At 49.2% G+C, this 19,585-nt stretch overlaps 1 long non-coding RNA gene across 1 annotated transcript in view; it reads left to right on the top strand.

Moving 5' to 3' along the window:
• Nucleotides 1-19,585, top strand: part of LOC771200 — a 131,260-nt gene that overhangs the window by 25,332 nt on the left and 86,343 nt on the right. The window lies entirely within an intron of this gene.

Here is a 19,585-nt window from a genome sequence, read left to right as displayed (position 1 = left end):
TATTTCTGCCACGGCAGCTCTGTGAGCTGAAAATGGGATGTTTTGTTTTTGCTGGGCTTGTGTGCAGAGCGCGATTGTATCCAGTTGCAGACAAAAATCTGCCTGGGCTTTGGAAAGGGGAAGAGGAGGGTGGGAAGATCTGTGTTTGCAGAATCACTGATGCAGGAAGATGCAAGTGCTGTGCTGTGTCTGCTTGCATCATGTGTGAATCCATCAGCGACTTAAAGAAACAGCAAACTCGTGGCAGCCCCTCGCTGTGGTTTCCCATCTGCTCAGTGATCCACCAGCGAGGGATGTCCAACTTTGCCATCTCCCACCTCCAAGGAGCCCTTTGCGGGAGCTCACAGTTGATGTCTTTCAGCTGAAAAAAATACCCAGGAGCATCTGCAAACTTTTGTGACAAAGCCTCGATCACATTGTTGGGCACTGGTGTGCCACCATCGTTGTGCCATGCAAAGTAACATTTAGATTTGTTGGGGGCTTTCTTAGCTGCGTGTCTTAAAAATGTCATTGTATCCTGAGTTTACACACTGGTGTAAGTAAGGCAGTGACTGTGGGTGGGGGGTGCTCCTGTCTCTGTGCCTTTATGGGCTGCTGTGGGACCTGAGCCATGCTGGGAGGCCAGAGCTGCTCTGGAGCTGCTGCTTGAGGTTGGTTCAGTAGGAACTGTTCTCTGGAATCCTCATGTATGGCTGAGCCCTTTGCTCTGAACCACATCCCTCTCCTTGCGCTGCTAATTGAACTCAGAGGAGCACTCTGAGAGTACAAGGATGGGCTCATGCTCGTGTCCTGACTGACTCAGGGCTGACCAGTTTCATTTTCAGCCAGGTTTGCTCAGGAAAGCAGCTCTGCACCCTCCCATGGAGCATGTATATGTGTCTGTCTATCAGTTCCCATCATATTTTTCAAGCCTGTTGCCTAATTTCTACCTGTTTTGAGAAAGGTAAAAGTCTCGACTGTATTTCATTCCTACAAGTTACCCAGCATGGGCAGAGGGGAAGAGAGGAGACCCCAACTCTGCTCCCTGTGAAGGGGTGGGAGTTTGCGCCACTGAGCACTGCACCATGGAGCCTTGCACTCACACCTGCATGCAGAGTGACTTGGGTAAGACAAGGAAAGCTGAAGCACTGTGCTGCTACCCCAGCAGTCCTCTAGCAGTTACACATCCACTCCATTGTGCCATCATTTGTGCACACAAGTATATTACTATAGAAGGACTGTTGTGCTCGCAAAGGCTATCCTCAATGGCAGTAATTTGGTTTTGTCATGGTAATACAATGCTGATACACTGCAGACACAAAAGTGAGTTCTGCATGGCTTGGCAAAGAGATTTTCACAGAGCTGCTGGGTGAGCCCATTGGTTTCTCAATGTTCCTAAGCGGGAATGGGTCAATGGTAGTTTTTAGGAAGGCAAATGCCCCTTGCTGAGCTTGTCTGACTATAAAGTGCTGCACAAGACATGCTACGTCCATAGCATCCCCAGCCCTCAGTGTAACTTGCAGACTGTTATAACTGCACAGCAGGAACGAGGGCTCTTTTAATCCGCTGAATTTGTTGTTTAGCATGACCTGAATAATCCAGTAGGGCTAACGTGATCTTCAGCACTCGCACTCAGCTGCCTGTTATCCTCCGTGGAGCTGCAGGATATCAAAGCTATCTGACTGCTTTGGGCCAAAGACAGTTGCTTGGATATTGTCTGTGTGTAATTTGTTTTTCTGTGACACTGTTTCAGGCCACGCTATTTTTGATATCACCGAATCTCTGTATCTGTACAGGCTTTGGATAGGATCTGTCTCAAACACACTCCTTCTTCTGTTGACCACTTCATTACTTCCTTTTTTTTTTTTTTTTTCTATGTTGGGAAATGAAAAGCAGAGGAGGACAGAGCCAGAGTGGGAAAGTTAAAAACGTGTCGGTGGCTGCCCAGCAGGACGCTGGGTATGTGAGGGCAGAGCCTTGACGGGTGCAAACTGCTGCAGACCAGAAACCATTCTTGTCCATTTAGATGTATAGCAGTTGTAGAGATGCTTACATCCTTTCCCAGTTCAGCAGCACAGGACTGATGGGACGATGGGTATGGAGTGAGTACCAAATTGCCCTTCCCCATGGCTGGTGATCTCGGTGGGGAAAGGCTGATTCCAGGTCTGTAAGGGTGGCTGCCATGTTGCCTTCCTGCCCCCTTCTGCCATCAATGTTGGGAGACTGGCTGGAGCTGTGAGCAAAGGATGTTGATACACAAGCTTTCAAACCGAGCATCCTTAAGAGGGCATCCAAATGCTGCTCTGTACAAAGGAATAGGAATTAGCTCTAAATGCAGGCAGCTTTGCCTGCTTTATGGAAAAGGGAAATGTGTTTTAAAAGGATGTAGTTTGTGTAACCACGCTGGGTTTACCACATGCAGAACAGCTCCCTGGCTGTTCACAGATCAGCACTGTGCTCAGAGCAGAGGTCCCGCTCCTGCCCCCACCCCTGCTGCACTCCTCCTGGGCACAGCAGCACCAAACAGGCACAGCACAAAGAACTATTTACCCATCAAGGACAGTGCCAGCCAGCGTGGCACTGACTTTCAACTCCCGAACATGCCAATAATGAAGTTTTTAAAGGGAGAAGCGTGCACAAAGGCAAGTGGAAGCCATCCTGTGTGGTCCTGTGAGTGGCACGCGCTCTCCTCCAGGGCCTCTGCCGAGTGGGCAAAGCCCTTCCCGAAGGCTGAAGGGCTCCTGCAGCTTTTCAGCTCACTGCAGGATCCTCTGAACCCCTCAGCATCCTCCTCCTCTTGGCACAGCAGAGTCGATAAAATCAGATCAAGGCTTAGCACCGCTCAACAAAAGGGAGCGGTTAAATGGGCTTGGAAGCGCTGGAAGCCATCCAGCGTTGGGAGGCGGCGGTGGGGACGCGGGGTGCCAAGCTGGGAGCGGGGTGGCACTTGTGAGCAAAGTTGTCGGAAAGGGGTTTTGTGGCAGAGCAGCTCGGCAGGCGCCCGTGCCCACAGCACAGGCTGGAAGTGGTTGGGGGTGGGGGGTGGGGGTGGGTGGTTGGAAAGGCGCCAGCTGTTCCATGGGCTCTCTGCCATGGGTTTTTTTTTTTTTCCCTTTCTCCCCCTCCCGGTCTCCCCATCCCAGCCCCCAAACACAGGCGAACAGGCTGGCAGGAAGAGCGTGCTGAAAAGGATCTGACAGTTTGAACAACACTCGATGACTTAGTTTGTTTTCCCTGACTTTGCGCCAGCGAGCAGGTCTATGGATGAAAGACTTTATTAGGCTTTTAAAGCCACTGACACCGGTCTTTCTTTGACCTGAGGTACTTGAGAAGAAACGAAAACAACGTGTAACTTTCATGGAGTTGAAAGACTGCCCAAAGCGAAGAATACTGTTAACAAGAGACCCAAAGTATCACAAAACACTTCCCAGGGCGACACGCGGCAGAGCAGAGCAGGGGGAGAGCCCTGGGCACAGGGAGAGGATGCTCCGGCACTGCTGATGTGGCAATAAGGATGAGGGGAGAGCATCACATCCAGCAGCCTCAACCAACCAGCAGTTTTCCCACTGTAGGAAAATGCTGAAAATTCACACTTCCTATGCAGAGGCCATAAGCATGCAGGTCATCCTTGTGCTGTCTGAGTGCCAGCACTGCAACCGTGGGACAGCCACGAGAGCAAAGCTGTGCTGCAGTGCTGGGGTGGCACTGGTAATGCTGTTGGTAGCATCGAGGAGCATAACGAGGTCAGCTGCATCCTCCTCTTAAAGAAAGCTCTAAAAGGGTCAGAGCTGGTTCCGAGTGTTACTGGAATTATCCCATCCTCAGGGATGGAATGAGAATTTCTCATTAATTTTCTGTACGACTGCTTTGCTCCTCAAGGAGCTGGGCTGAGGGATTTTGACAAGAAAACCAAGAATCAGGCTTTGCCTATGAAATAAATAAAAATAAGCAAGCCCCTCAGTGGTGGAAGAGAAAGGATCAAAGAAGCTGCAGGTGCCAGGAGAAGCGATGCGATGGATGCTGGAAATAAGCAACCCTGCGTGAAGGAGCCCCCCACTTGGAAAAGTAATAATAATAAGAAAGGTGAATCATCCTTTTCCCTTCTGAAGCTTCATAGAAGGGAAAAGATGGCAAGCCAGGTTTGTCGAACTGAAATAGTTTCTCAAAACTGAAGACCAGATGACTGAGAACCAAGCAAGGAGGATGCTGGCTTATCAGTCTTGGAAAGGAATCACAGGAACTGAAGCTGCATCTATTTAAGCCTCAGTGGGCTGGGGAAGGATTCATGGCTACAAGCCGTGACTGAGAAGTTTTTCTGGAGCTCACTGCAGGGCTGGTCCTTTCCAAAGCACTGCTGGCAGTGGAGAACACAGCTTGGGCAGCACTGGGACTGGTGACATGAGGACACCGGGGAGCCTCCAGGGAACAGCCACAGCTTCCCACAGGGCTGGCAGCACCGTTTGCTCTCCTAAAGACCTTGCTCTCTGAATAGCAGAGAGATGAGGTCTTTGCTGAGGCCCTGTTTGGCTGGATTTGCTCCTGTCCCATTCCCAGCATCATCTGTGTGCATTTGTATTTCCTCTTTCCCTTCTATAGGACTGAATGTTCTGAGCGATCATGTTATTGTATGTGTCTGATGAGCCATATGGAAGCTGTGAGGCTTCAGCAGTGTTTGGGGAATGTCATGCCAGCTGATCGTCTCAGCAGCTTTCCCCCTTATTACCACATTGCTTTTGCTGCCATCCGCAGTCGTCCCTTGAAGCAATTCATGCGCATGCCCGGGGATGTCAGTGCTTTCCCAGCACCTGGGATGCAGCCCTCATCCATCCTGGGGCAGGAAGGCTTTGGAAGTGCCACTGGGGCTCATTGGGATCTGGAAATGCCTTGCAGAGCCCGTTCTGTGGTCAGGCCACCTGCAAGGGTTTGTGGCATTAATTACAGCCTCTCTGGTCGGCCATATTCCTTTCTACAGTGCTTTCAGAGGTGAGTTCTCCCTCCTGGCACCTCTTCAACAGCTTCAGCAGCAAGAGGGACAGTGGGCACTTCTCCATACCATGTGCTTTTCTTCTCCTGTGTTGGAAGAGCAGCTCCTCCTCCGCACCTGTAGAGCTCGTTAATCTCTGCAGAAGGCTCAGCTCCTTGATAGCAGTCCAAGCCTGCGCCATCTGAAGTACACAGCATCCTGTGCCCTGTGTGTAGTCCCCATCACACCATTAAGGCTGCTTACAGAGCTGGGCTTGGGTCACGTCAGAATCACATCTTGAAAAACTTTAGTTTCTCCAACACCCAAAATGAGACACTTCCTATAGGGGTGAAACTGAGACTCCATACATTCTTCTGTGCACAGCTGCATTGGAGAGCATCCAGGTACCAAAAATGAAGATCCATCACATAGTAGATGGACAGAGGAGCCATCTCAGGGATAAGGTGATGGGATTTGCTCGCAGCTCAGCTCCTGAAGCACATTTGTGCTGCCTCAAGTGCTGCTGGAACCCTTCACCCCTGGAGTTTCCTTAACCCATGCAATATATCTGTGCCGTGTAGAGGACAAATGTCAGCCCCAGCATTATGCATGTGGTACACCCAGCTTGTCCCTCTCTGGGCTCTTCATTTCCATATGAAACATTGCTTCAAACAGCAGCGACCTCCAGGGCTGATTTTGTTGTCCTTGTTGTGTCTGATCTCAGCCATGGTGCCCTTTTGAATGTCCTGGCAGGTTGTTCAGTTCTGTTTATTTCTGGTGATTATTGCAGCCCCATAATTACACCTCACTCATCCATTTTTTTCCCAGCAGAAGCCTCACTTGAAGGGTTTGTTCCCAGACCAGAGCAAGGATCTCAGCTCTTTGGGTCCCCAAATCTCCCTCTGAAGGAGCACAGGAGCACCTGCACCCCTTTCTACAGCTCCTGCAAGGAGGTTGGAGTGAGGTGAGGGTCAGCCTCTGCTGTCAGTCAGCAATAGGACAAGAGGTGATGGCCTTAAGTTGCACCAGGGAAGGGTCAGGTTGGGTATTAGGGAAAACTTATCCAAAAGAGCAGTGATGTATTGACACAGGCTGCCCAGGGAGGTGGTGGGGTCACCATCCCTGGAGGTGTTCAAGAAAAGGGTATATGTGGCCAACAGGGACATGGTTTAGTGGACATGGTAGGGATGGGTTGATAGTTGGACTAGATGATCTTAGTGGTCTTTTCCAACCTTAATATTTCCATGATTCTTTGATTCCATGTCATTGCCTTGGAGAAAATAGTGTCTGGGATCTACTGCCTTCTCTTTGCCAGCTTTCCCCACCTTACCATGTCTTTCTCTGGCCCAAATCTTGATGGGGCAGGGCAGGAAAACCTCACCATGTGGCTCAAGGTGCTGTGAGCCCTGCGGGATGCCCATGGGCCTCAGTGAGCTGGGATCCAAAGTCACTGCTGAGCAGGACCCAGTGTGGCTCAGGGGGAAAATCAACACCCAGCACTTTGAAAGCGAAAAGGAGCAGCCGACGATGTGGGTATTTTACTGCAGCACTTCTCGGTGTTTCTAAGAGGATTGGTTTTAAACAAAAAGGGTTGTAAACAAGCAGGTTTGCTTTTCCAGTAAGCCCCTTTGAACGCACATCTTTTTTTGATAACGAAACCGCTTTGTGCACGTCCCCCTCCCGGAGCGCTGCTTCAATTTCCTTTTAAATTTAAATTTCCCTTCTAGGAAATAAACGTGCCTGATTATTTCCAAACAGCTTTTCGGTTAGTCCTTGCAAAGTTGTCCGCATGCATGCGTCTAGATCTTTTTTTTTTTTTTTTTAAGGTTTCTCTTCTTTTCCCCAAATATGTGCGCTCATCTTCTGTGTTCCTTTAATGTCCTCCAGGAGATTTCCATTCCCCGCATCAAGCCTTCCTAAATTGTCTCTTTAATCCCCAGGTTCTTAGTGCTTGGCGATGCTACTTGTTCTGAAGTGCCGTGATGGGAAGGTGGAGGGTTTTTTCCCCCTCATTAGCCGCTTTTAACATTCACCTCCTTTGTTTGTGTATCTTCTTTAGATTCCCTTCCCTTTGTGGGCAGGGCTTTGCTCTTCTGAGGTGTTAATAAGCCTCTGGCGGAGACGACATCTGTGGCAGAGGACATTAAGTTCTGAAAAACACACTTCTTGTGCTGGAGGCCCGTTGCCTCGTCTGAGCAGCGACTGCAGCTTCTAAGGAGCGAGGACAAAGGGAGCGCTGCTCGGGGCTGCCGCGCCGTGGGTGTGTTTTTGTCGGTATCAAGACTCGAGCTCAAAGTGTTTGTATGGGAGAGGGGGGAAGAGAGTGCCGAGGGGAGGAACGCGGAGGAAAACTTGTGAAGGGGAAAGGAAAAAAAAAAGAGAAGGGGCTATTTAAAAATACCGTGCATGGCTAAAACCAACACCTAGCGAAAGATAAAGGCTTTGCGGTGCGTGCGCGCGCTCCATCCATCTGTTCATCCCTTTTATCCAATCCTATAGTCATGGGTATCACAAGAAGGAATAAGAGCGGTTAAAGCCTCCCCATCACAGGCGTGTCAGATGTTCCACGCCGAACAAGATCAAACCGGGGATTTGCAGCCTGTGGGATGCAAAAAGATGTCGTGGGGGGATCAGTGCTCTTCCCTTCCCGTGCTGCCAAACGGGAGCGGAGCGTTTGGGCAGGACGGGGAGCGCCGGCAGCTCTGTGCAGCACAACGCGGTCAGATTGCTGCTGCCCCGTGCAATCCCCACGGCCCTGAGCTGCAGACCGCATCGGGGCCAACAGAGGGCTGGTGCTAAGCCAGAATTCAGGTGCGCTCCAAAATAATTCCAAACTCGAAGGAGAGAAAGCAGTTTTCTCTCCTCTCCCCATCCTCTCCTCTTTTAAATTTCCCCCAAATTGTTATTTTTTTTGCAACGTTTCCGTGATTTTCACATTGTTCTGCGGGGTGTTGCAATGGGAGCACGACTGTGTGCCTTCAGGTCTGTGAGCACTGTGACATTCCAGGTGACAGCCTATTTTTAGATGAAGGTATCAGTTCCCTGGCAGCCGGCTGAGCCCCTCGCTGGCTATCAAATAGTCCTGTGGTAGCGTTTTTGGAGCTGTCAGTATCTCAAAAGCTGAATGAAGCAAAAAGCTTCATTGCACGAGGTGCTGATCTTGATCTCCTACCTCTCTCTTCCTGTGCATGGAGAAGAAATCCCTGCCGCAGCCCGGGGCTGATGGGCAGCAGCGTGTCTGTGTGTCCAAGGGATAGCACTTGGGGCTGGCATGCAGCAACGGAGGTCCAGGCTGTGCCCCCTCCATGCTGCTGCTTCCCCTCACCCAAACCCATCCCCAGTATGGGGCCGATCCCACAGAGCACCATGCATGCCCATAGCCCTGTGCTGGAGCTGCTGCCCACTCTCCAAGGACGCCTCCCCTGGAGATTCTTTTTGGGATGCTGAAGGTCTCCAAACCCCTCCAAACCATGGAGCCGGGTGTCTGCAGACTGATGCTATCGCTGCTTCAGGCAGGACGAGGCTCTGCATGCTGCAGCCCGGCACCAATCTGCACCACGGATGCAGGGCAGCCTCCTCCTCCGTGTTCTCTGCAGCTCCTTCCCTCGCCGGCTTCAGAAAAAGAGCTATTTCTGGAGCTGGACAAGGTGACCTCCATATGGCAGCTCCTGCCGCTCACTGCGGGGACGGAGCCGGGCGTGTGCTCCTCGGGCAAAGCAGAGGCACACTCCCAAGCAGTAGCTGCGTGCAAATGTGCACTGTTTTCAAAGCAAAAGAATGTGGTTGGCATTGGGGTTTTGCTCTTATTTTTAAAAAAGGAGGAAGTGAAGAAAATCAAAAAGCGAAGGTTCCTGACTCGCACTTTGCATTTAGGGAAAATGATGCATCCGAGGAAAACAGTTCATTCGTGCAGGTTTCGTATTTGTAACATTCTAAACTTTCATTTGAAATATTGTAAAAAGCAATAATGTAAATATTTGCCCATGTAATCCCCCCCACCACGCAGCCCTGGCAGCAGAGAGCTGAGCTCCTGTGCCGCGCTCCCTGTCTCTCCACAGCATCAATCTCCTCTTTATTCCTACCCCGGAGGACTGCACAGAAGCACTCTGCATTGGGCAGAGCAGTGCAGGAGTACAGAAGCTGACCCAGTTACAGAGCAGGAGGGGCTGGGGGTCGTCGGGGCAGGATGAGGAGCGGGAGGAAGGCTGCAGGGCCCCGGCTTTGTGAGGGGTCAGGCATCAGCAAAGTCCCCCCGTGACCGAATCAGGGGACAGGAGCTCCCCGCAGCCTCAGCCAAGCAAATAGCAGGTTGCTGCTCTCCTCTGCGTGCAGCGCCCTGGAAAATGTAGTAGGGTTCAAGCGCTGCTGTTGATGTGCCACATTCTGCTAGTCGGCTTGCATGGTGGCTGCAGCCCCCTCGGTATAAGCACAACTGCACAAGTTTAGGCAGCAGGCAGTGCATTTTTCCACGTGCATCTCAATAATTGTCAGTATCATGGTAACAGAATTGCAATCTTCATGAGGAATTGCTCTTAATTATGCTGCAAGGGAACGTGCGCTCGGCAGCCGTCGTTTCTAGCCATGTAGGCTTTGAACAGAGGCACTGTATGCTGAAGGATACACAGAACGGCTTTGAAACATATATATGCAATCTGGAAGGCAAAGAAGAACATATTGAGTCCCCTTGGAGTTTCTCAAGACATCACAATTCTGTATACACAGCTTCACCAGTGAGAGGACGTGCAGCCTGGGTGGCTGCGGGATGTGTGCAGCACATGGACTGGCCAGAGCCTGTCCCGCTGTTTGTGACCATTCCTGTTTGGAGCTGCTTGAATAATTCATGGCAGATCTGCACTGATGGTTTTTTCTTTATCTAACTCTTATTTAAGGGCAATTTTTCTCATCATCTATTTTTGCTTATTACAGTTCGGTCGATGACAACAGAGGTAAAACCATAAGAAGGATCACCTCTTTTTAATACTGAACATGGAACTTTCAGGGCTGAGCGGAGCAGCAGAGGCTTAGCCCTGGTTTATGGGAGGTGGGAAGCGGGGAGCAGCAATGACTTCTGCAGCTCTGATGCTCGCTGCAAGCAGGAATCGTCCTCCCAAATCCCTTCCTCAGGCAGCAACCAGAGCAGACGCACTGAGTGTGTGTTTTGCAGTCAGCAGGAATCCACGGGCACAGAGCTGCACAATACCACAAGAAGCATGCATTAAAATATTAAAGAGTTTGCTCGAAAAGGCGTGTTAAAATCTACCCTTCTGTTGGTGCGCACGTGAATACTGTTAATGTTCTAAATGTTCTAATGTTCTGAGAGCCTTGTTTCAGATGGGGGGGATGACTCAAGCTGGATTTGCAGTTCTCAGTGCATAAATGCACATGAAAATCTTTGTCCCACTCATCCCAGCCTTCGTCCCGGTCTCCTTGGCCACGTCCCAAAGTTTGGGGCTCATTTCCAGCAGTATCCCCACCTGGGGGGCCAAGGTCACCCCCATTTTGCAGCTCCTCCGTGCATACTGGGCCTGCCCCATCGGAGCAGCAATGTGTGGGAGCTGTTCTGGGGACACGACCCAGTGTGTATTGGAAGGGGTAAACAAAAGCCTGCAGTTGACATCAATTTCAGTCCTCAGTTCTTTTTCTATTCAGCATATTTTTGTGTTCCCCTCCTGAATTATTTTCCCCTTCTCTGTCTTTCCCCTTTCAGAACCAAGGCTGTAGAGGGGGTCTGCTTTCCAATCTCTGTGCTTCTCTGAATTTCTCATGGAGTACAAATACATCTGCAGGATGGCAGCTGGCCGGTGTCCTGCTGGTGGTTACTCACTTACATAATTCATTATTTTACTTATATTTTTTTTCTGCTGGGATTTGTATCTAAATGCACCTCTCTTAAGCTCTAGCTGCTCGCTAACCCTGCCCATTCCAACTGGCCAAAAATACATCACCTTCCTTGGCCTGGGGACATTTCTGCATCCTTAAAAGTTAATCCATCTCTAAGCTGGATTAACCATGGAACATCCCTTTAACCAAAGGCACGTAAGGTCAGGGCAGAGCTCTGTGGATATTCCAGGCTGGTAACCACAGGAGGAGTTCTGTGTCCTAAATAGTTCCTGGTATGATTTGTTTCAGTGGGGTTTTTCCTGCTGGGCTGAGGAGCAGTGGGTGAGTGGGAAGAGGGCTCAGGGAGGCACCATGAGGGTGATGAAGGGAGTGGGATGGGCAGGTATGCAGGGAGGGAGAGAGCTTCTACACAGAGCTGCTGACATTCCCTAGGCTGGAAGCAGGGTGGGAGCAGCACAGGGCATTGCAATGGGATCCAGCAGCATGCACATAGGAAATGTAGGCAGCTTGAAGCCTGTGGTTTGGCGGCTGTTATTTTTCTCTTGAAACATTTTCCTTTTCCTTTTCCTCTCTTGAAGACCAGAAATCAATGCTTGTAAAGGATCCCCAGTGGACAGGCTGCTGCAGTGTTCTCTTTATTTGTCTTTTAGTGTTTTCTTCCAGTGCTGCCCATGGTAGAGCCCCAGCCTGCTCTTGGGTGGGTGTCTGCATGGACCAAGGCCAAGGGCTGACAGAGCAGAGTTGTAGGGACATGGATGGATGCAGGGCTGCAGCCCAACAGGCAGGCATAAATCAGCACTCGCTTAGCATTGGTCTTTGCAGAAAAAGACCGATTTGGTCTCGCTTGCTCCACCAAAACCATCTCATACATTCCCTCTGAGTCTCCCTGGTGGAGCCTTTCAGCCACTTGGTCCTTTAGTAAGGCTATAAAGAGCAAATAATAAAACAGAAACACACAGTAAATTTCTTATAGTGGGGAATTTATCTTTTTCTTCGTATGCTTCCCAAACGCAGGCCGGGGAGGCTGGCTGTGATCCGGCTGTACAGCTCCTGCCAGGCAGAGCCGTCAGCTTTATGGGCTGCATGCTTGGAATTGTCACGGTACAGAACCTGGATCTGAGCATAAAATGCCATATAGCTCGGGCTGTTCCTCAGGAATTGTATTTGAAACACGGGGAGATAAATCCCTCTATCTCTGTACGCCTCTCTGTAGTTATTGCTGCTGAAGCACATTTATTGAACATCTCAGCATGTTTATCGATGATGGATGAATCATTGATGTCTTTAATATCAGTTCCCCAAAATACTAAAAGGAATGTGTCAGGCAGCTAGAGACTGCACAGATCCCCCAACCAGGCCGAGCACTTCTTTCTTACTTATCCCAACCCATGCCATAGGATGCATAAGCTGTAAATTCTTAACAGATGGGGTTGCAGCAAGCTGCTGGGCGCATCCCCTGTGTGCAGGGCTGTGCTCAGCTCCTCACTGCAGTTACAGAGCCACACGCACTGTGAGGAGCTCCTTCCTGCCGACCTCATGCCTTTGGGGTCCCATGCACCCCAGGAGTGGATTGGGGATGTCCTGGGGAGAGCAGCACAGCAGGGCTGTTCAGGCACGGAGGGTTTCATTCAGTGCACCGTGGCACACCCCGCTCTGTGCAATCTCCATCCTCTCTCCCTCTTTCCCAATGGTGATGAGGCTTTATGCAAGCCATGGCTGCAGCACTGTTCTCATTATTGTACCTTCTGCAGGTGTATACAGACCGCTGGCAAAGTGTATGCACTATGAATTGACCGTACACAAACCCCAAAACCTGCATTCGTGTATGGAGGGCAAATCCATTTATCTGCTGTAAGAATCAAGGAGTGACTCGTTCTAGAAAACGATCCAGAGCATTTCAACGCAGCAAAATAATTGAACTAACAAACTTTAGCAGTGCTTTCATTCAGAGGTGACACATTTCATCAACCCTTCATTTCCCCCTGAAACCGTTCCGCTGTCCCCTCGTAGTTGAGGATGGGCTCCTACCCACAGGGTGTTTGACAAGACAATCAATGTTTTTTCCTCTGTTGTTCTGCTTTGTTTTTAAATGCTCTGGCCTTAATCTCGTGTCCATCCCCTCCTGCTGAACGCCTGCAGCTCTCTCGGAGCCCTGCAAATCACTGCCCTGTAATCCCATAATGAAGAGCGGGATTACCGCCCCGCAGCACACAGACCCATCCCTGCAGGACGTGTGTTGCCTTGTGAGGTGTCACCTCCTGCACACGGGGACACAGACACTGCCCTGCTTTCCCACAGCACCTTCATCCTATGCAGCGACCGCCTGAGGGATTGCAATCTGTGGTTTTGTCGGGCAGTTTGCCCTCAAACTGACTAACAAAGACCAGGAGAAACACAAAATGCTGGCCAAAATCAATTAAGGAAGAATATACATAAATATTTTGCAGTTGTTTTTTTCCCTCACATCCATAAGACCGCCATCCACACAGGTCATCTGTGCATCATTCCTTAACAGGGCAGGTTTTGTGCTTAGGCTCAGCTCCAGCTGTAGGAGCAGGTGATGTACTCCTGGCCATGCTCACCATGCCCATAGGGCCTCTGGGCACCCTGTGAATAACTCAGGTACCTCCCAGCTGCACAGGGGAATATCCCGTTGGCTTTCTCACATACCCCCTCATCAGCTCTTGGCACTCAATGCCGCCGGAGTTCAAGAAGATTGAGGAAGGAGCCAACTCCAAACAGTCATGGGTTAAGTCATGGTGGGTCCATACAAATACACAAACATAATAAAGTAGTTGGGGAAAGTATGCCCGTGAACTCTTTAAGCCAAAGGGGATTCAAATGAATTCAGTGTGACCTCGCTGATAGGCTTTTTTTAAAGTGATCTTCTGAATCTCCAAGATGTCCTTGTTTATTTTCTTTGATTGTGCTTTGATTTAAAATTCTAGGCTCATTAAATGCCATAAAAAGAAACATTTGCATAATTTATAAGCTCTTTATATGAACATTTTAATAAAAGAATACACCTTTAAATCAAATCACAAAGGCATATGACATCTTTGAAGGAGAAACTTATATTCCCAAACACAATAAACATTCTTCTATTACTATGTTAATTTGGAAAACAGGTCATGGGAAATTAAATTGCTTAAAATAGGTCACCAATTATAACTCTGCATTCTATTAAAGCAAATGCATCTCTGAAATCTTTATTAGTTTATTTTAATTAAAGGCAGGAAAATATTCAGTGTAAAATTATTGCCATTTGTGTGTTTTACATTGATATGGACACACATTTATTATGCAGTGTAAAATGCACATCTTTTTCATTATGATCTTTGCATTGTTCTTCATTCCTTTACCCCTCCAGTGAGTCTCTAATAATGCTGTGTGTGAAACATAAAAGGAGGGGAGCCCAAATGAAGTAATGGTGCAAATTTAATTTGGTCATTTATAGGAGGAAACGCGAAAGCAAATGCTGTGTGCAGATGAAAAACAATACTGACCTCCTCAACCCCGCTGTGTTGTACAGAAGGCTCCGTTTGTGTCAGGTGTTTACAGGTGGCACTGCAGTTCATGTTATGCTCCTAAATTAAATACGGTGGGGCAGAGTTCCTCTGTAGTTCTCTCATAGCGTTAATTAGTGCCAATGGTAATTATTGAGCAGGCCTGTGCTGTGCTGGCTGTTAGCCCGTTGTTTGCTCTGAAAAGTCCAGGTCAGGGAGTGGGCACTGCTCCCTAATGACACGTGGCAGGCCCACAGGAAAGGGAATGCCACCACAAGTCCCCATGGGCCGTGGATGTGCGTGGCCAATGCCCCGGCCCCAGCTCCATCCCACCCTGTGTGCAACTGGAAGTAGGGAAGATGGATGTTTACAGATGTAAGAAAGGGAAATGCTGAACTTGTGCAAATCTGTGAGATGGCCATGGGGGTGTTGGAGGGATGGCTGTGATGGAATTTGAAGGATGGCTGTGATGGTGTTAGAGGTTCAACAGGTGGTGGTGATGGTGTTCCAGGGATGGTGGTGATGGTGTTGGTGGAGCACCAGAAGCACCCATGTGGGATTCCAGGGTCTCATTAGGGAACTGATCATGAGCATACCCCTGCTTAAATCCCCTGCCCATTCTCCTTCTGAACATGGTTGCTCAGCCTGCATCGAGAAGATTGCATGGGTTCATGGAGCTGGATGGGACTGGATTGCCCAGTGCCTCCAAGGAAGTTCATTCTGTAATCCTCCCAGATCAGTGTGGTGGGGGGCTAGCACATTCCTAACAATCAGCAAAGATAGACAGTGACGCTCTAACTTTTAAGAGCTGTTGGCTCAGATTCCACTGCCTCCCATTGCCAGTGGTCCCTGGGCCCCAGCAGTGCTGTGGGTGAGCTCCTTGAAGCCCCAGGCTGGAGGGTAGCAGCCAGGTGGAGTCCCCCAGCACCTCGTCCTCATCCAGCCCTCTTGCCTTCTACAAGGCAGAAGTTCTGCTCAGCCTTTTTCACTGAGGACCTGTCTGGCAATGTGGGGCAGGACAGAGCAGCTTTGGTTTCTCGCCCATGGAGTCACCTATAGATATCCTGCACGCGTTTTTTTTTCCTTCTCTTAGCTGTTCAGAGCACGTCTTTAAAAGAGGCTCAAGAGATCTTTAAGTCTAAACAATAAAAGACCTATTACTTACCCAGGAGACCAACAACAGCTCTCAAGGGTAAGCTCGCATCAATTATGTATCTGAGCGTTGCACCGCACGCTTGCAGAGAGCATCCGTGCTGTTTGCTGAGTGCTCGTAATGGCCAGGATGACTTGGGCAAACAGGAACGTGGGAGGTGAGATGGGCAGCAGAGGGGCTGTGTCAGAGCACCCGGTGTGTCACCTCCATCCCCACGCTGAGCCTGAGAGCTCTGCAGCCAGAACCCACCCTCCCAAACCTCGGCAGCAGTTCTTCGTTTGGTGGTTGCAAGGAAAGCAATGCTTGTTCCTGTGTAGGTGCTGGCATTGTATGGATCATCCTGTTGTGTGTGTGCTGCTTTGGGCAGAGCCCCCGCAAGATGGGAGCTACCAAAAATTCAGGTTTTCTGTTCCTTGTAACAAAGGATGACAATTCCACCCCCCCCACACACCCCTTCATTTAAACATATATAGTGCTCCTGCCTGAATGCAGTGCTTTACCCCTGTAGAAACACGAGCATTTCACAAAGGATTACCATCAAACCTTGCTATCCTTGCCTAGGGAGGAAGGAAGAACAGCAAAGGGGGATGGAAAGGCAGAGGAACGCATTGCTTGGCATTGTCCTGTGCTGATCCAGCACCAGGCTCAGGCAGACTCCCCTGCACAACCCTCCTGGGGCACGAGCAGTGAGCTCTGGGCAGCCATCGCTCCTTCCTTTTGCACTCCGTGGTATTTCCAAGAGACGCTCACCTCCCACACGCCTCTAATTTCATTCAAATGCAGCGCTGTAAATATGAGCTGGAAGGTTTTATGAGGATAGCTTTTATTAGTGACTGTGCAGTACTATATCAGGTAGCAGTAAAATAGAACAAGTGAATTTAAAAAAAATTAAGATCCATCAAGCCCTTCTGCTGATTCTCTTCTGGAATCAGGGCTGCTGAACCTCCCTAGAGGTGTGTTGTCTCCTCAGCGAAACAGCATGCGTGCAGTGCTCCCTGTCTGCCTTCCTGCTGGAAGCCTTCCTGCTCCCAGCAAAGCCACAGCTCAGCAAGCTGCAGGCATTCCTGAGCACATCACTGTCTCCACGTCTCTCCGTGGTTTTATCTTCCAGCACAAAAGCAAGTAGTATTCACATCCAGACTTCCCTTGGCCTGTTCTCCAACTAAGCACCCATCTTTTCAAGCTTGAGTCACGTCTTTGTTTTTCAAAAGTCTTCATATTTGACAGCGAATCTTAATACACAAAAGGCAGACGAGGTGAACCTCCCTGGTTAGAGCCAGGGAGTGGCTTCACTTCAGTGAATCTAACTGGGCACGGTGGTGATGGGTTGATGGTAGGACTGGATGATCGTAGTGGTCTTTTCCAATCTTAACGATTCCATGATTCTATGGATGAGTGCACCAAGTTCACAGCTTCAAATCTGTTTTTCAGTGGGAAGGATGTTTGGTTGGTTTTAACTTCCAGGGTATCGGACGTGGCTTTGTTTTTGAATCTTACTCTCAGTGCTTTGAAATGAAAAAGTTCAAATTATACAACTGTGCAAACAGCATTACTGTAATCTGCATAAAGATGGGTCCGGAAGAGCTGTGGTATTAGCAGTTCATTAATATGCAATGAAAAGCTTATTTGCACTTTGTCTAAAAGTAACAGTAACTTCAGCTTTCCTCTCATTTGCATAAATGATACAGCACAGGACTAAACCACTGCAATGATTGCCCCTAATAGGATAATCACTTTGAGACGTTGTGCTTAGGCTGCTGCACTGTCCACTTGGGCACGTGTAGGGGAACATGCAGGACCATGCTAAGAGATGTGCTAATTTACTGATTCCCCGGCAGCGCTTACAGGGGTCATTTTTCATGAACTCCCATAGTCACTTAAATCATAATATTTCATAATAAACATCAAAGCCTGCTGTATGGTAGGATGATAAAAAGGCAACAAAGCCACTCTGTGTTTGCCTGCAGTGTGGCCCTCTGCCCGGCTGGAGGGACCTCGTGCCCCATTGTCAGTCCTGAACATCTTAACACTTTGGATTTAAGCAGCAGCCATAGGGGGATGGATTGAGGACCTTCCCTGTTCGTCTCCTAGCAGAAATACCATCACAGCTGAGGGTGCTTTTGAGAGCTCTGGCAGCTTCACCTGCAAACTGCATGCTGAGGAATGCTGCATTTCCCCAGCACCTCCCTGCACTGCTGGATCGCAGCCCTGCCCACTCTCCTGCTAGCACAGACTCTCAAGTGAGGTATTTTAAATGAGCCAAGATTCGTTTAAAACAAAGATCTCTTTAAAGGAGACATCAGTTACAAAGGAAATTCTGCTGATCTGTCTCAGCGTCATTGCCCACGTGCGTTTCAATGGTGAAATTTGAAGGAGTCAAGCTGGAGGTGCTGCTGGTGCAATGCAAAGCCTGCCCCAAAGCCTGACCACGGCCACTCCGTCTTCCTTTCTCTCCTTCCCATCCCTTGCTCCATATCTCAGCATCAGGGCTCACTTCTGAGCACAGCGCTCATCGGTGTGAGGGGTTCCTGAGATGCTGATGGCCATTGCAGCTCTGTACACAGGGCTGTGTTCCAGGGAGGATATTTTCTGGTACAGATGCATTTTTGAGTTTAACACGGAGCTGCATATGAGAGCCTGATCAAGCCTGGATGTGATCCTGGAGGTTTTTAACTTTTACAACACCAGCACCTCTCTGGGGATGAACTCTGATCTGAAATATTCATTTTGGTGGCACATCTTAATTGCACTGCAATTATTTTTGAAGTTACTCTGAGTGCCTTTCCTTTGCCGCGTCTCCTTTTTCCATAGACTCTTACGGCATTCTTTAAATCAAATGGCGCTCAGATACCATGGTGATGGTCGACCTTATTATTATGGGTGACCTCTTTCTTTTGGCCTTGGACAGCCATGTCTGACAATAGAGAAGCGCATTTGCTGTGTCTGTGCTGGGATCCATGCGGGTGTTTTACAGCCCTATGCGAGGTGTTGGGCGCAGATTAAACCACGGATTCTAAATCGTAAAGCATGAAGAATAAAGAAGCCAAACGTGCAAATGCCGTTATCGGAGGCTCAGCTGATTTCTTGGTGCTGCCATCAGCGTCCCTGACATCATGAATTGCTGTTGCAGGGAGAATAGATGACACCATTTCTGCAGGGGTGGAAAATGGGAGCGCAGCAGGATTTCCTGCGTTGGCTTTGTGCTGGGTGGGGAAGTGTTCAGTGCTCAAATCTTCTGCCTCATGAGCATGAACATCCTGATTTGGTCTTGTAGAAAAACATGCAGTGGGAAATGCAGCCTGTAAATGTGAGCTTATAGGAGTGGCTGTTGATTTATTTTTCAGAATAATGCATCTGCACGTGCACCCATGCAAGCACGCAGTGTTGGGCTCCAGGATTCCCATTGCTTTCAGCACAGCAGCCCTGGTCAGGCTCAGGAGAATAAAGAGTAGAAAGCTATGATGTGGGTGGAGCTATAAGCTGAAAAAATCCACATTAAAAAACAAAGCAAATATATACATATATACATACGCATATCCGAGTGCATTTTCTGGTGACATCATTTGATCATCAGCAGGGTTTGGAAGTGCCAAGATCTCAGGGCCAGCGGTTCTCGCACCCTGAGTGGGCACCCAGCACTTGGGCACCCACCTGGCTCCTGGTGCTGAAGGGATGCGTGGCAAGCTTGAAGTGATGCTTCCCAAAGAGCACGAGGAGTGCAGGAGTTAGATATCAAGCACTGGGTTTTGCAGCAGCGTGACAATAGCTGTCCCCTTGTGTTCTGCTGTGACACTGTCCTCACTGCCCTGCCAACTGTTGCAGCACCCCGCTTATAAAAGCAGCATTTCTCCAATGTTATTTCTTTTATTCTTCTGTTCTGTTTTTATGATGTCAAGGTTTTGTATTGAATTTTACCCTGCCAGAACACTGCATGTATTGAAAGAAATCTTGCTGGGTCAGTGTGACTGTTCCGGTCGGCTCTCCTTGTCCTCATTCGAAAGCCCTGCACAGCCCCAGCCCTGCCAGCTCCCCACAGCCAACCCCAGCAGCTTCACCACGAGATCAGCCACACAGACCAAAATTAACGAAGCTCCCGATCGCTGATAACGCATTTAGAGGTAGGACAAATGTGCCATTCAATTA

The sequence above is a fragment of the Gallus gallus genome, chromosome 20 (genome assembly GCF_016699485.2).
Source record: "Gallus gallus isolate bGalGal1 chromosome 20, bGalGal1.mat.broiler.GRCg7b, whole genome shotgun sequence".
Classification (NCBI taxonomy): domain Eukaryota; kingdom Metazoa; phylum Chordata; class Aves; order Galliformes; family Phasianidae; genus Gallus; species Gallus gallus.
Note: the sequence above shows the minus strand (reverse complement) of the source record. Positions and strands in the feature narration are given on the sequence as shown.